At 42.2% G+C, this 14,948-nt stretch overlaps 1 protein-coding gene across 1 annotated transcript in view; it reads left to right on the forward strand.

The window, feature by feature from the left end:
• Window positions 1-14,948, forward strand: part of LOC310791599 (protein NLRC3-like) — a gene marked incomplete at both ends in the record, with an annotated part of 346,801 nt that overhangs the window by 329,699 nt on the left and 2,154 nt on the right. The window lies entirely within an intron of this gene.

Below are 14,948 nucleotides of genomic sequence, written 5' to 3' on the forward strand. Positions count from 1 at the left end.
ACAATGACTTCCAGGATACCGGACTGATGCTGCTCTCAGCTGGACTTCGGAGTCCACACTGTAAACTGGAGACTCTCAGGTCAGGATCATTGTTACTGTTCAACAGACCATTTAAATTATGTTCTACATGGGCATCCGGGTAGTGTAGCGGTAGATTCCCTGCCAACATGAGAGTCATCCACGAGAGTGCATCCACGTGTTACCTCCGGCTTGGTCGGGCGTCCATACAGGCACGATGGTCAGAAAAAAAATCTGCTCTGCACATGAATGTCAAAGAAAATATGTGAACCCTCATTTTCCCGCTGAAGTGATTTTTGAAACCAGCTGAGAAACCATCTTTCAGCTCTACTCTCTCTCTGCTGAGAGAATATTTCATTATTTCTCTCCACACTGCCTCTCTTGGTGAAACCTGAAGCAAAGGACTTGTCACAATATGTTAAATTGAGTGCAGAACTGAAATGAAAACGCAAATATTGGAGACAGGTTTTTTTTGTATTATAAGTGATTTCAAAGCAGTTTATTAATGAGAACATCCAACATGTAGCTGGTTTTAATCAAAGAGTTTCCACTGAGAGCTATGATCTGTTTTTAGAGGGTTAGTGATAGAGAATAAAATTCATGGAACTTATATTTTTCTCCAACAGTTAGATTCAAAATAAATAAATGATAAACTATTAGTGTTGAGTGATGACGCTGAAAATGTTACAATACAAATGTTCATATCAGGCAGTGTTGACTTTCATAACTATGCAAAATCACTATTTCTCTAAGTTTAATTTTCCTCCTGAATAAAAGTTGAATAGAAGATCTGTCAAATTTAATTTAAAACACGTTTTTACTGACAGAATACTCGACTTAGAGTTTGAATGAGAAGAAAACAACCTGAAAAGTCACATTGAACACGTTCAACAACAGATCCTCCTGGAAGACAATACAGCAGCAACTGGTCAGCAGTTACATTACATTTCTTTTTGTGGTTCATACTCAAATTAATATTTACAGTGGCAGCGAGCTTCAGTTGGTGCTCTCAGCCGAAGGCCTTTCAGCTGCCAGCTGGCTGCCATGCAAAGAATTGGACTTTGTTAAACCATAATGGACATTAAAGAAACTAATCACCTATATTGTTTATTAAGAGGTTGAATGGGTTTAAGTAATTATGTTACTAGCACTTGTGCACTTGAAAAAGTGCACAATTATTGTTATAAGCAAATTTGTACATTAGATCTGAGGAAATGGCGGCCATCTTGGATTTAAGGTCAAATCTGACTTCCCCCCACATCTGAAAATAAACCTTATGGTATTCACTCACTATCTGATTTGTGAAACTTTTATCCCATTTGTGAAAAGCAAAATAATAGGTGGTTTCACTGAGATTTCATAGTTTTTCTAACCTGACGCTGCCAGATTGATGAGTTTGCTTCACATTCTGTTTCACAAACGACATCCATCTGGATTTGGTCAAGCTACCCTGCTGAAGAGGGCGGTCACTTTTTTCAAGCTACTTGGCAGGTGATTGGATGGACCGTCTGTCTGTCACCGTCTGGGCGTGCCAACGCCAACCAATCAGATCGACTTGCCTTCATGACGTAGCCTCGCCTGGTAAACACGAACGGCTAGGACTACAATTGCTAATTAGTTAGCATGGAGGTCGCAGATTTTTTGCTGTTTTTGTAAGGTGAATATTGGGTGCAACCATTGACTATTCAATTTGCCAAAAGAAAGAAGAATTACTGCAGATGTCTGACTGAGGATGAAGTGCAGGTAGGCCATTTTGCACGTTAAATGTAACTGATTGGATTAACTGATGTTACGCTAACGTTAGCAACATTTGGAGGTTGGGGTGCTACGTCTGATGATTATTGATTTGATGTTAACGTTAACAGCGATTCATGACTAACACATATCGTTGTTCGTTTCTTCAGGGAACTGATGACACGATATGACACCGAGTGGCACGCACCCTGGTCTGGCCTGGACGGCTAACGTCATGGAGACGCAACGCTCTCTAGCCTTTATGATCATGGCAATCAGAATCAGAATCAGAAAGACTTTAATGATCCCCGGGGGTAAATTGGGACAAGTTACAGTAGCTCGCTCAATAACAACCAAAACAATCAATAACAACCAAATACTTTGATACAATATAATGATTTAACGCTACTATTTAGCATTAAGGACTGGTGAATTTTAGCATATCTGTCAGTGGAATGGTAGATGTTTACGCATGACTGGAGAATGTTATTTGCTACTTTTGTGATAATAAACTAAACGGAGAAAAGACGGCCGTGTGGTGTTGTTGTTACATAATCTGCTGGTCTTGAGGCACGATTGGGTAAAATGATAAGATGATGTAAATTCATAAAGATGTTTATGTCAGAGATGAATCTGCGAAAGGGAGCTGCCTGGAGCCCAGAGGACGTCAACGGAGAAGAGGAAAAGCACCCTTTAGGTTACACCATGCAGCATTTGGATATAATCTAGTATTGGCTCCCATGCCGTTAGTTTGTTTACCCCCTATCTAAAGAAAGCACAAGTGCAAAATCTTAAGCTATGTTCTATCGATAAACCAATTTCTCGAGTAACATCCTGTTATCCTGAGATCTTTAATCTCGCCTGTATAACATAATATGTCAAACGGACACCAACGTGAGTTAACGTGGTTGATTAAACAGCAGCAAACATTCCAATCATAGCAGAATACACTTCAGCTAGCAGTAGGGACAATACATCACACTGATCTTTGCAGTTCTGTGTTGATTAGCTAATATTTCAGTGGCATTTTGATTAACGTTATGATTTATTTCTATTTGGAACAAAAATGATGGTTTAACAGATTGCATGTTTACTGGGCTGTGGTGAGAAGGGCTTTGTGTTTGTGTGACTTGCGTGAATGGCCATTCACTAGCCTACAGCTAGCTGATGGCTGCTATGTTCTCCCAGCCTAGCAACCGTCTGAAGGCTATCTCCCCAAATTCTACAACAATGTCTTGTTTACTAACGTTCATAGTTGATAACGTTACAGCAATACAGTTACGGTTTCGTACTCACTGTAAGATCAAGTGTTTAACGTTTATGTTAGCTTATTGTTTTGAATAGAATGTTTGACTAGCTCACTGGAGCTAGCCTCGGTAGCCGCCGCCATGTTGAATAGTGAAAGAACTACAAACGTCCAGCGCCTCTCGGTGGCGTCACATCCGGTCTCGCAAAGCCCGCCCTTAGCTCACGCTGATTGGTGCGCCTGGGTGGCGGCCGGTTTGAATGCCTCTCTGAGGCCAGGGCCAGACTGAGGTGGATTGTGAATTTGTGGAACAATGCCGCCCCCGTCTGGTGGAGTCAGGCTATAGTTTTTCCCCATCTAGACCACATAAAACCAGGTCCAGTTCAAAATACATTACACTTAGACCTTTCAAATCTGGGCTAGATTACCAAGGGGACCTGGCCGACACCATCACCAAGAAACACTTTGAGATTTGGGAAACTTTTATCCTATCTGTGAAAATGGAAAAAAATCTAATTATATCCGTTATTTAGCAGTTGCCCCCCACGCACCCACCCTCATAGTCACACAGTCACACAAGCATGTATCATTGAGCTCTGTTGGCTTTTTCCATGTCTATTTTATTTTATTCTGTTTTTATTTATTTTTTCTTATTTTTCTTATTTGATTCTCTTTTATTTCTTATAAAAAAAAAAAAAAAAATGCTGCCATAATACCAGTCGGCTCCTCCCCCGATCTCCGCCTCCTATGGCTCCTCCCACAGCTCCATATCCCATGGATCCACATCCATCGGCTCCATATCAATCCATCCAATCCACCAGTTGCCTATGGATAGAAAAGGGCACAAGCCCTGAGCTATCCCATGATCAAGAACTAACAAACGAAAATGGAAAATGGAAGATTTCATTGTTTTTGCCCATCTAGACCGGATAAAACCAGGTCTAGTTCAAAGACCATTACACTTAGGCCTTTCAAATCTGGACTAGATTACCAAGGGCACCCTACACTCTCACCAAGAAATACTTTCAGATGTGTGAAAGTTTTATCATGGTATGAGCACACTTGAACATTAGACTAGGGAGGAATGACGGCCATCTTGTATTTGCGGTCAAATCTGACTTCCACATCTGACAATAAACCTTATGGTATTGACTCACTACGTGAGAAATGTCATGCTTTTTATACAAGGAGTGCACAAGTGTTATAAGCATATTTGTACATTAGACCCGGGGGAATGGCAGCCATCTTGGATTTGAGGTCAAATCTGACTTCCCTCCACATCTGACAATAAACCTTATGGTATTCACTCACTAGGTGAGAAATGTCATGTTTCTTTCAAAAAGTCCACAATTCCTGTATTTTTGGGAGCTTATCCGCTCGCTCTACTATTTGAAACTCTGGCAGGGAATGAGTTAACACCAGCAAGACAATTAGTTTTCTCTGTTAAAGGAGCAAAACTATGGAACAGTCGAGTCTACCTACTGAGCTGAAAACACAACACGATTTTAATGTTTTTAACAGGGGTATTAAGTCATGGTTAAAAGAGAAACAACTGTGTTCTCACACTTAATACCCTTGTAGACCTCTGGTGGTACTCTGTGTATTATGTCTGTATTGTGTGTACATTAGGGCTGGGCGATATCTCGAATATACTCGATGTATCGCGGCTTGTGCCACATGAGATGTAGAAATGACTATATCGCGAACATTCGAGTATAATTGTCACGCATTGTTTATAACTTAAGCCACCAGCATGACTCGCTTCACGTTTCCTCTTGCCAGCTCTCCCTCTCAAGGGAGAGCTCTGTCACACTCAAGGGAGGGGGAATCACATGGATATGTCAAACGCGTCAAACCGCGTCACACACCCGTCCCCAGCAACCAAGGCGAAACATGGCCGCCTCCAGTGTGGCTGCTGACTGTTTCAAATTATAACAAAACAACCACTATTGCAATTTGCAATACATGTCCCGCAAGGTTTCTGAGATTAGGGGAAAGTCTGAGCTGGCGTTACGCTAAACCAAACGTGGGGAGGAGGCAGCAGATTTGTTTGGCGTTAACGTTAGCTGTTGTGATGGGGGCTAACGGGGCTAACGTTAGCTAGCTGGTTGTGGCTACCTAGTTCTAGTTGCAGGCAGCGCTTCACAAGCTTATTGTGACCAAAATCCCCGCATTTAAAGCACTTCATACTCCCAGAGCTGGCGTAAACCATAGAGAACCTCATGCAATACTCAAAATGAAACGTCCAGGGTTTGTGTCTCCAAAAGCAACTAACGCTAACGTTACATGCAAGGTAACGTGAAGCTAACGTAGTCTATAATCTAAACGTAATCTATAAGGAAAACGAATGCGCACATTTACATAAAAGTCAACATCATCACATAGTGTCTTTTCTTTAATCTAGAGGCATCATTTTTCAGTCAAAAGTGAGACGACACAGATATGATGGCGTATAGTGAGGCTTTCCATGCCTCACTATAGAACTGGCCCAATGCAAAATTCAGACAGCTTATATGTTGACGTCATGCCAATAAGAGTCTAAATTGCCTTTTATGTTTTATCAGCAGACTAAGCAGCTAGGCTTTCGGTTCTATAAAAGCCATTATTTTTTGTATTGACTATTGAGTGATACACTTTACTAAAACAATCATATTATATCACAATAGTGATGTCAGACTTGCTTAGGTCAGAGCTATGGAATATTAAATCATCCATCTTTGCTCACTACATAATAATAATAATAATAATAATACATTTATTTTATAAGGCGCCTTTCACGGCACTCAAGGTCGCCGTACAACAAGTAAAAACAGTTACAAAAATACAATCAAAACAGTTAAATTACATGACAGAAAAAAAGCACAGAGCTTGCAGCAGAGCAACCAGCGGGAGATGTGTCTCAGACATACGCCTGCCTAAACAGGTGTGTTTTGAGGTTTGTTTTGAATGAATTGATGGCGTCGATGTTCCTGATGTCGGGGGGAGGGAGTTCCAGAGGCGAGGGGCAGAGCGGCTGAATGCTCTTGCCCCCATGGTGGACAGACGGGCAGGGGGGACAGTGAGGTTGATGGAGGAGGCAGACCTGAGGGACCGGGTGGGAATGTTGAGGTGGAGGAGGTCGGACAGGTATGGGGGGGCGAGGTTGTGGATGGCCTTGAAAGTATGGAGGAGGATTTTATAGTCTATGTGTAGTTTGATGGGGAGCCAGTGGAGTTGGTGTAGAACGGGGGTGATGTGACTGATGACAGGGGTTCTGGTGATTATACGGGCAGCAGCATTCTGGACGAGTTGGAGCTTATGGAGGAGTTTGTGGGGGAGACCAAAGAGAAGGGAGTTGCAGTAATCCAAGCGGGAAGTGACGAGGGAGTGGACCAGGATTGCGGCGCTGTTGGGAGTGAGTGAAGGGCGGAGGCGGTTGATGTTGCGAAGGTGGAAGTAGGCGGACCGGATGGTGTTGTTGATGTGGGAATGGAATGATAGGGTGCTGTCGGACAGCACCTGACCTGCCCTTTCTTTCTTCTTCTTTTTTACCCCAGGTGTGCATAAAATACAGGTTAAGAACTTATGGAAAAGTCATGGAAATCCATTGGTCAAAATGTGTATGAACCCTGAAGGGTTAAATTGAGCATTTATGAGAGATTTCAAAAATATAGAGATATATATCGTGTATCGCGATATAGCCGAAAAACATTGTGATATTCTTTAGAGGCCATATCGCCCAGCCCTAGTGTACATTGTGCATACTGTATTGCATGTACATCCTTGAATATTTGTATGTATAGCTTTACTCTTGTGGTTTTTTATATTTGATTTGGCTTCTTTTTGGGTATGTCCTCTTGGGTTGTGTTTTGGTGTAGGAGTCGCCTGTGGACAGGTGTTGAAAATTAGCGTTCCGCTATGAACACTTAACACTGTGTATCTGTGCATGCATACATGTATGTTACATCTCCAATGCTCTGTGATGTCCATATCAAATAAACTTAACCTAACCTAACCTAACCTAACCTATGTGTGTCTTCCTGTGTGTGTGTGTGTGTGTGTGTGTGTGTGTGTGTGTGTGTGTGTGTGTGTGTGTACGTGCGTGCGTGCTTGCAGGCTGTCAGGCTGTCTGCTCACAGAGGGAGGCTGTGCTTCTCTGGCCTCAGCTCTCAGCTCCAACCCCTCCCATCTGAGAGAGCTGGACCTGAGCTACAATCATCCAGGAGCCTCAGTGAAGCTGTTGTCTGCTGGACAGTGGAGACTCAGGTATGGAGAGGGACCATCTGCTAGAAGACTGAGAGTCACACACATTTTTTGCAGCATTTGTAGGTTTTTTATAATTCTATACAGGCTGAGAATGGTAGATGTGTCTAAATAAGGGTAAATTGTAAAATGTATAAATTTCCCAACACACTGGTAAATGTGGATAAACAAGCAAGCCCTGCCTGGAGGTGTGAGTGACATGACTCGAGTGTGTCTTTAGTCTTTCGGAAAAGACTAAAGACACACCTTTTCATGCTCCATCTGGGCTCTTCTTGAACTAACTTCTTTCTCTCTCTCTAAAAAAAAAGTGGAAAAAAAATACGAACTTAACTTTACCACTATTCCTTCAGATGTTGTAGTTGTCATAGACTGTGTTGCATAGTTGATTGCTCTATTGCTGACAAAAATGTGTTATTGTAAGTTGCTTTGGATAAAAGCGTCTGCCAAATGACGTAATGTAATGTAAATGTAATGAGTCGAACCACCATCCAGCTGGACTAGCTGCACCAGGCAGAGCTGAGCTGAGTGGAGCAAAATAGAAATTAGAAAAATGAAGAGAAATTAAAATCTAGCTGTCAAGTAGAGCTGTCACGATTCCTCGAGTACCTCGAATAACTCGAATAATTAAATTGATCGAGGCCAAAATGATTCGCCTCGACACGCATCTGAGTAATAGAAGAGAGTGGGTAAAATAGAAATTCCGACGGAACCTTAAGGCAACACGTGAGAGCGCGTTACGTCAGTCCGTCACTCTACCTGAAACGTCAACAAACGGGAGCAGCCGAAAATGTGGCTACACTTTCCCAAGATAGACTCAGACAACACTGGTTGCAACATTTGTGATGTGAATTGCAAAGCTGGCCAGGGAAACACCTCAAACTTGAGGAAGCATGGTCAAACACAAGATATATTTACAGTAGCTAAATGCTGAAGACTGTAACGTATTACTAGATAGGCTGAGGGTGAATGAAGCAGGCAGCGCACCGCAGCTAATGTTAGCAGCACCTCCACCGCCTTGAGCTGTAACGTTGAGAGAGGCATCGACTACAACATCAGATAACGTTATTTAATTAGCTAGCGTTAGCTGGATAAGTTGTTTCACTGCAGTTGTAGTTGTTAGATAACGGGGCTTTTCACTGTCTTCACAACGACTGCAAAACAGAGATCGCTAACGTTAACGTTAACGCTAACGTTGCTGCAGTAATTGTCAAGGGTTCAACATAACGTATTTCCTCAGCCTGTATAGTAGCTATCAACATGAAATAAAAAGCATTTGACAGCTTAAACCCGTGGCTTTTTATTTGGAAGGGTTACATTTGCCGTAATCTTTATTAACATGTCTTAAAATGCATTAGAATCTTTTTATTTTTTGGGGTTAAAGATTTTTAAGATTTTTTTTAATGAACATTAGAGCAAATATAATACGAAAAGCCAAAGGGTTAAGCTCTCAAATGCTTTTTATTTTTATGTTTCTATGTACTACAGAGCCTGAGATATGAAGGCTTTAGTGAATACCGACCGCTCTCTCTGAGAAGTTTGGACCGTTTTCTGTGAGAAATACAAAGCTCAACCTAACATTAACGTTAGCGGCTAATTTAACAGCGTTTTGTGTGTGTGTGTGTGTGTGTGTGTGTGTGTGTGTGTGTGTGTGTGTGTGATCACACTAGCCTGTTGGTGTGTGAGAGAGAAAGAGAGAGTGAGTATGTGTGAGAGAGAAAGAGTGTGTGTGTCATGCAGCTGTAAGGTAAATGAAGGATGTAAACTAGCTAGTAAGCCATTCATTCATATTATTTAACAGTTGCTGTACACTGGAAGAACTCAAACGTCAGGTTGAAAAGATGAATGGTGCCACTGCCAGTTCTATGCAATTTAAAAATCAAAATGTTGTTTTTTCTAAGAAAGAAACTAATGTAGTTGTTTATTTGAAGAGATTTATCTTATTTTTTGGTGTATATTTACGATAAGCCTTTGAAAACACAAAAAAGGGTTCTTATCCGATTACTCGATTAATCGATGGATTATTCGGTAGAATACTCGATTACTAAAAGAATCGATAGTTGCAGCTCTACTGTCAAGCTGAACACAATGTCAGCAGCCGACAGCCAACAGCTGCTGGCCAGCATGGAGAAATAAGGCCAGTTTCCACAGGGTTTTCTACAGGGAGAGCTGCTGGACATAGTATATCAGAATCGAATCAGAACAGAAAAAATGTGGATCGCTGCATCCCTACCTTTAACATCTTCTGGTCAAGGGCTGGTCAGAGTCAGCTGTTTGGTGTTCACTCAACATGAACATCTTATCATTTAATCAAACCGTGCCTCTGACCAGACAACAGAGAATGAGCTCCTCGTCTGCATGTGATACATGATTCAGATGTAACGTCACATGATTTAGCACATTATACAACAACAATAACACAATTGGATCTCTTTGGAGGCAATCTCTGTTTATTCTGACAAAAGCAAGCAAATAATAACAATATCCTCTGGTCAAGCATGAAAATCTAACATTGCACTGACAGATTACCTTCAAATTCACCAGCCATTAATGTTAAATAGTAAATCATTGTATTGTGTAGCAGCATTTTGGCTGATATGCTATTGCAATGATCCTGGGTTAATGACTAAAAAATGTACCTAACTTTAGACGTCTCAGAAGAGCATACGAGCAACAACTAATGAGCCACATGCAGATTAACGTTATGACACTTTAAACATAATATAATACAGCATTGTGCCTGTTGGGTCTCCATAACGTTAGCCTCCATGGTGCTCGCCGCTCGGTCGGTGTCATCAGATCAGTCCAGTCCCTTGAAGAAATGCACAGTAATACCGTGTTATTCATCACTGTTAACGTTACACATTTACAGTTGCAGTTATCTAACGGAGCCACCTAAGGCCACCTTGGCAGTGCGCTGCTACCAGCCTGCTAATGTAACCTGCCTTATGCAAAGGATGTGTCATTGGCTCATTTTAACACACATTTCAGAAAAATCACTCTTCACGATGTCAATAAAACAATGGCCTTTGTGTCCTGGCATGTGGTCCTAACAAAATTGCGACACAGAAGGTGCCCCCCCCCCCCCCCCCCAGATTTTCATAATGCTGGCACTGTCAAATTAATTTACACCTGGTTATCCACCTCAAATAGTGACAGAAGTTATGAAATAGTGTGTGAAGATTTTTAAAAATATACCGTGTTGGACAATGATTTCAGTCTCCACCTGAAGAGTCACAATGCATTATGGGGGAGATGAGTATATTGTACAGTACAGCCCCCGGTCTGTACTGTTCTTGTGAATATCTCGCCTACACAAAATGAATATACTGTACAGTGTGAACACACTACCTCTTCAATTTGAGTATCAAAAGTACGCTGAGTAGAGCTATCCGAACAGGCCCATTGACTCTGATTCATAAAGTTGAAGCTGAGGAATATTGTTTGATGTTGAATGGAGGATATGAATCACAGCGTCTGGAAAATCACTGTTATGGAAGTTTATGAAGGTTATTTGTTCATGATCAAAGAGATGATGCTGTCTGACTTTATTTACCCCCCTCCCCCACAGTGTGGACCATGATGCAGTGCGGTGGTTGAAACCAGGCCTGAGGAAGTGTAAGTGTGTATTTAGTTTGATTCAGTTTCTATTGAAATAGAAAGCTCATGTGTGACATCTATTCATTCAAATCCTATTCTGAAACAAGATGGCTGAAACAAGATGTGTCATGATGAAATTGAAGAAATGAACAGTCAGTCTGTTAATACCATAAAACTTCAATTTAAAGCCAAGTCCCATATAGACACAGTTCCCTTTTACTGGCCGGATGTCGCTACACGTTTTGAAAAATAAATGCCCGCCTCAGTATTTATTTATTTATTTAACTTGCATTCAAACGTCAGTCCCAGGTCAGATCACCACAGAGAGAAAAACGTCCTGAAATTCAAGCGGTATTTTTCTTTTCTTTTTTGATGAACAAAAGTCAGAAGCAGCAGAGAGACATTTCTCCATTGATTCCAATAGAGAGAGAGAGAATGGTGACAAAATAAAGGTGATCTATGCAGTTTGGCTTTCAGCAATTTACTGTTGTTAAGATTATTTAAGATGATAATCAGTGTCATGTTAGTTGATAGTTGATTCACTTCACATTAAGACATGGTCAAAAGCAGCAAATAGGCTACGTTCCACACTTTGATTGAGCACATTGGCTTCATTCATCAAAATCCATTACGAGCTCACAGCAGCATTTGACTGGGTTCCACTTGACTCGCTTTCCTATTGTAGAATCTCCCATTCATCTCCTCTGTCTCTCCTGAGCTCTTTTTAAAGCAAATCAAGGAAATCCACTTCCTTCCCTGACTTGACTAAACCTCAACATATAGACAGTTTTCACAGAACTGTGTTGCTGCCAGCTATTGTATTAGCAAACACTGCAACAGGAAGTATAGGGGTAATTTAGAATGTTTATGTTGTCTGTGTGGGTCAGGCTTTTTAAAGGCCGGCACCAAACCAAACCGTTAAGCTTAATTTATACTTATTAAGTGTCGCTCAGCACATGGTCACAGACGAAAAATAAAGTGTCGCTCATGTTGCTGCATTTATGCTTCTCTCCTCGGCTCAACGGTCACGTGACGCTAGAGACAGAGGGAGGCAGAGAACTAGTGCAGACAGCCAAGAGAGGGAATGCTGTCAGTGAACCCACGTCGGAGGCAAGATGTAACTGCAGCCGCATATAACAACACACAACCACACAACTCACCTCCTCTCTCTCTGGGAAGTTGGTCATGGTGTTCTTTGTGATTTTCACGAAGTCATACATCAAGGACATGCTGATAAAAAATAGCGGGGACACGTTCTTTCATTTTATTTCAGCGAAAACTAAAACAAGGAAGTCAAGCGCGTGCCCGTCTATATAGCCAATCACACTTGCGTGACATTATGTGACGTAGTCAGCGACACTAGACATTTCACCAGGTAGCAGACACCTCTCGCCGACACTTGAAAGTGTCGACTCAAGTCCTCATTTCTGTCGGCGACCGTTTAAAAAGTGTCGGCAGACGAAGCATAAATTGGGCTTTAAGAGAGCCAGCTCGCCCCGTTAAAATATGTGGCAATGGCGACCCCAACCCAACCCGGGGGCCCACAAGCTACAATCTAATTTAACTCTCGATTATTCACCTTATGTAGCCACGCCCATTTGACCCGGTTGTGTGGTCGTGTCACAACTTTAGCTAAAAATAAAATAAAATAAAATGGCTGGCTGCTCCAATATCATCTAACTCTGAATTAGCTAATAATTTAGCCAATTGTATGTAACATACCAAATAAAAGCAAACGGAAATGTCTAAGAATGCAACGCCATGTAACTGGCTCGTTAAGTCTCGCATTCCAGGGAATTACATTACCGTCTGCAGGTCTTATAGACGTAAATGGCTCGACCGCTCAGAGGAGAGAAAACTATCTGAAGCTTTCTTTGTTGGAATCCAGGTATGTTTTACAAGAAAGTGCTCGTCATTGTCGAGGATAACGTTATCTGACCTGGCTAACAGTGGATACTCGCTTGCTTGCTGTGTACCGAGCTCAAAGTAGTAGGCTACGTTCTTTATTTTACCCCCTTCACTGTCCGCTCCAAAAACAACTCTCTTATTTTGCGCTGTGACCGCCGGAAGTGTTAAAAGGACCCGGAAGAATTTGGCCCACTGTAAGTTCTGAACATAAGGTGAATAGGGAGGAGACTGGAGATGATGTGCATTGTCTACAAGAGCTCAATTTCTAGGGTGGAGACTCTGGAGGCATTTTAATAATGCTAGCAATTCTAAGAGACTCTAGAGACGATGCGCCATGGGTGGAACATGTGGGATTTGATTATGTCACGGTTTGTGTTACAAATCACTGATGATGTCACTGATGATGTCACAATTCGCTAACACTGCCCGCCTTAGACAATTTTAATTACTCTGGAGACAATGTGCCATGGGCTCAACATGTTCTGGGATTTATGATGTCACAATATGGGTCACAAATCAGTGATGATGTCACTGAGTAGCTCACACGCTCAATTTCTAGGGTGGAGACTCTGGAGACGATGCGCCATTCGGACGAGGCCTCAAATGTTACGGTCGCAAATGGATGTATATATTTTCATTAAGTAATTTTGGCATCGTTTGTTGTCTAGGGGTGAAACATACATCTTCCATGCTAACCATATAGCACACATAAATGGTATATCAGTTTACCTCGACCCTCATAGCTGTTGACCAACCCTCTCTCTCGGTCGGCCTCACTTGGCCTGGCGTCCAGGCATCGTTGTATTGGTCTGGAAACCAACGTGAACAGGCGAATCCGTAGATTCCAAAACAAATGTCATATACTAATTTGAATTAAATTGCACAATGGATACTGTAATCTCCATGCATAATTTGGACATCTCCACACCATCGCATCATACATCACATCAACACCATCGCATACCAATAACACTGTGTTCTATAACTGTCACATCCTCGCTCTCTCTCTCTCTCTCACACACACACACACACAAACACACACACACACACACGCAAACAAACAAACACACACACACACACACACACACACACAGACAGAGGGGCGCAGAGCAAATGAATGGGCGTTCCCAAGTCATCTGCTATTCTCCGTGATGCGCAGAATGTCACTTGCGCTCGCGCAGCAACAGTGATTCATGCAGGATTAACTAAGAGGATTAATTAATTAAATGATTCAAAGACGTGGTGAGCTTGGTGAGGCCGTTAACATCCACACAACCAATCAGTGTTGCTTCTTTCATTCCCTCCAATTCATTTGTGTAAATGCCAGGTTGTCCGTGTGCATCAGACATATCCAAAACACAGCGGTCATTATAGATACATCTACTAATACTATACTATACTAATACAACAGGGCTTATTACATTGTAGCCTATATATTTATATCATCACTCTGTTTAGGCTAAAACATATGTTGTGCCTAATCTAATGTCCACATTCTAACTGCACGCTTACTGTAATTAGAGGTTTCCTTCATCATAGGCTATAACATACACATGTAAACAATGTGTGTTTCTTTAAGGGATGTGTGAGAATTTAATTCTAGCCTATTTCAGTATATCTAAATGGTCCACGTGTGGGGTTCATCTTAATAGGCTCTATCATGCATGCAGGGAAAGAGGTTACTTACTGTAGGCTATCAGCCAACACAAGTCATCTACTGTTAATACACTACAGGGGCCAGTTGCACCAACTGGTCTTACACTGGTCTTAAGCTAAGTTGGTCGTAACTTTACGACCTAACAGCTACGCCGGTTGCACCAAGACGGCTTAAGCCTTCTTTTCAGCCAGTCTCTCTCCCTCAGTCTCTCCCCCCCTCTCTCTCCCCCTCTCTCTCTCCCTCAGTCTCTCTCCCTCAGTCTCTCTCTCCCTCAGTCTCTCTCTCCCTCAGTTGCTCTCGTCTCCCTCTCTCTCTCCCTCTCTCTCCCTCAGTCTCTCTCTCCCCCTCTCTCTCTCTCCCTCTCTCTCCCTCAGTCTCTCTCCCTCAGTCTCTCTCCCTCAGTCTCTCTCCCGCTCTCTCTCCCTCAGTCTCTCCCCCCCTCTCTCTCTCCCCCTCTCTCTCTCCCTCAGTCTCTCTCCCTCAGTCTCTCTCTCCCTCAGTCTCTCTCTCCCTCAGTTGCTCTCGTCTCCCTCTCTCTCTCCCTCT

This window comes from Poromitra crassiceps (assembly GCF_964638095.1).
Source record: "Poromitra crassiceps genome assembly, chromosome: 16".
Taxonomy (NCBI): domain Eukaryota; kingdom Metazoa; phylum Chordata; class Actinopteri; order Beryciformes; family Melamphaidae; genus Poromitra; species Poromitra crassiceps.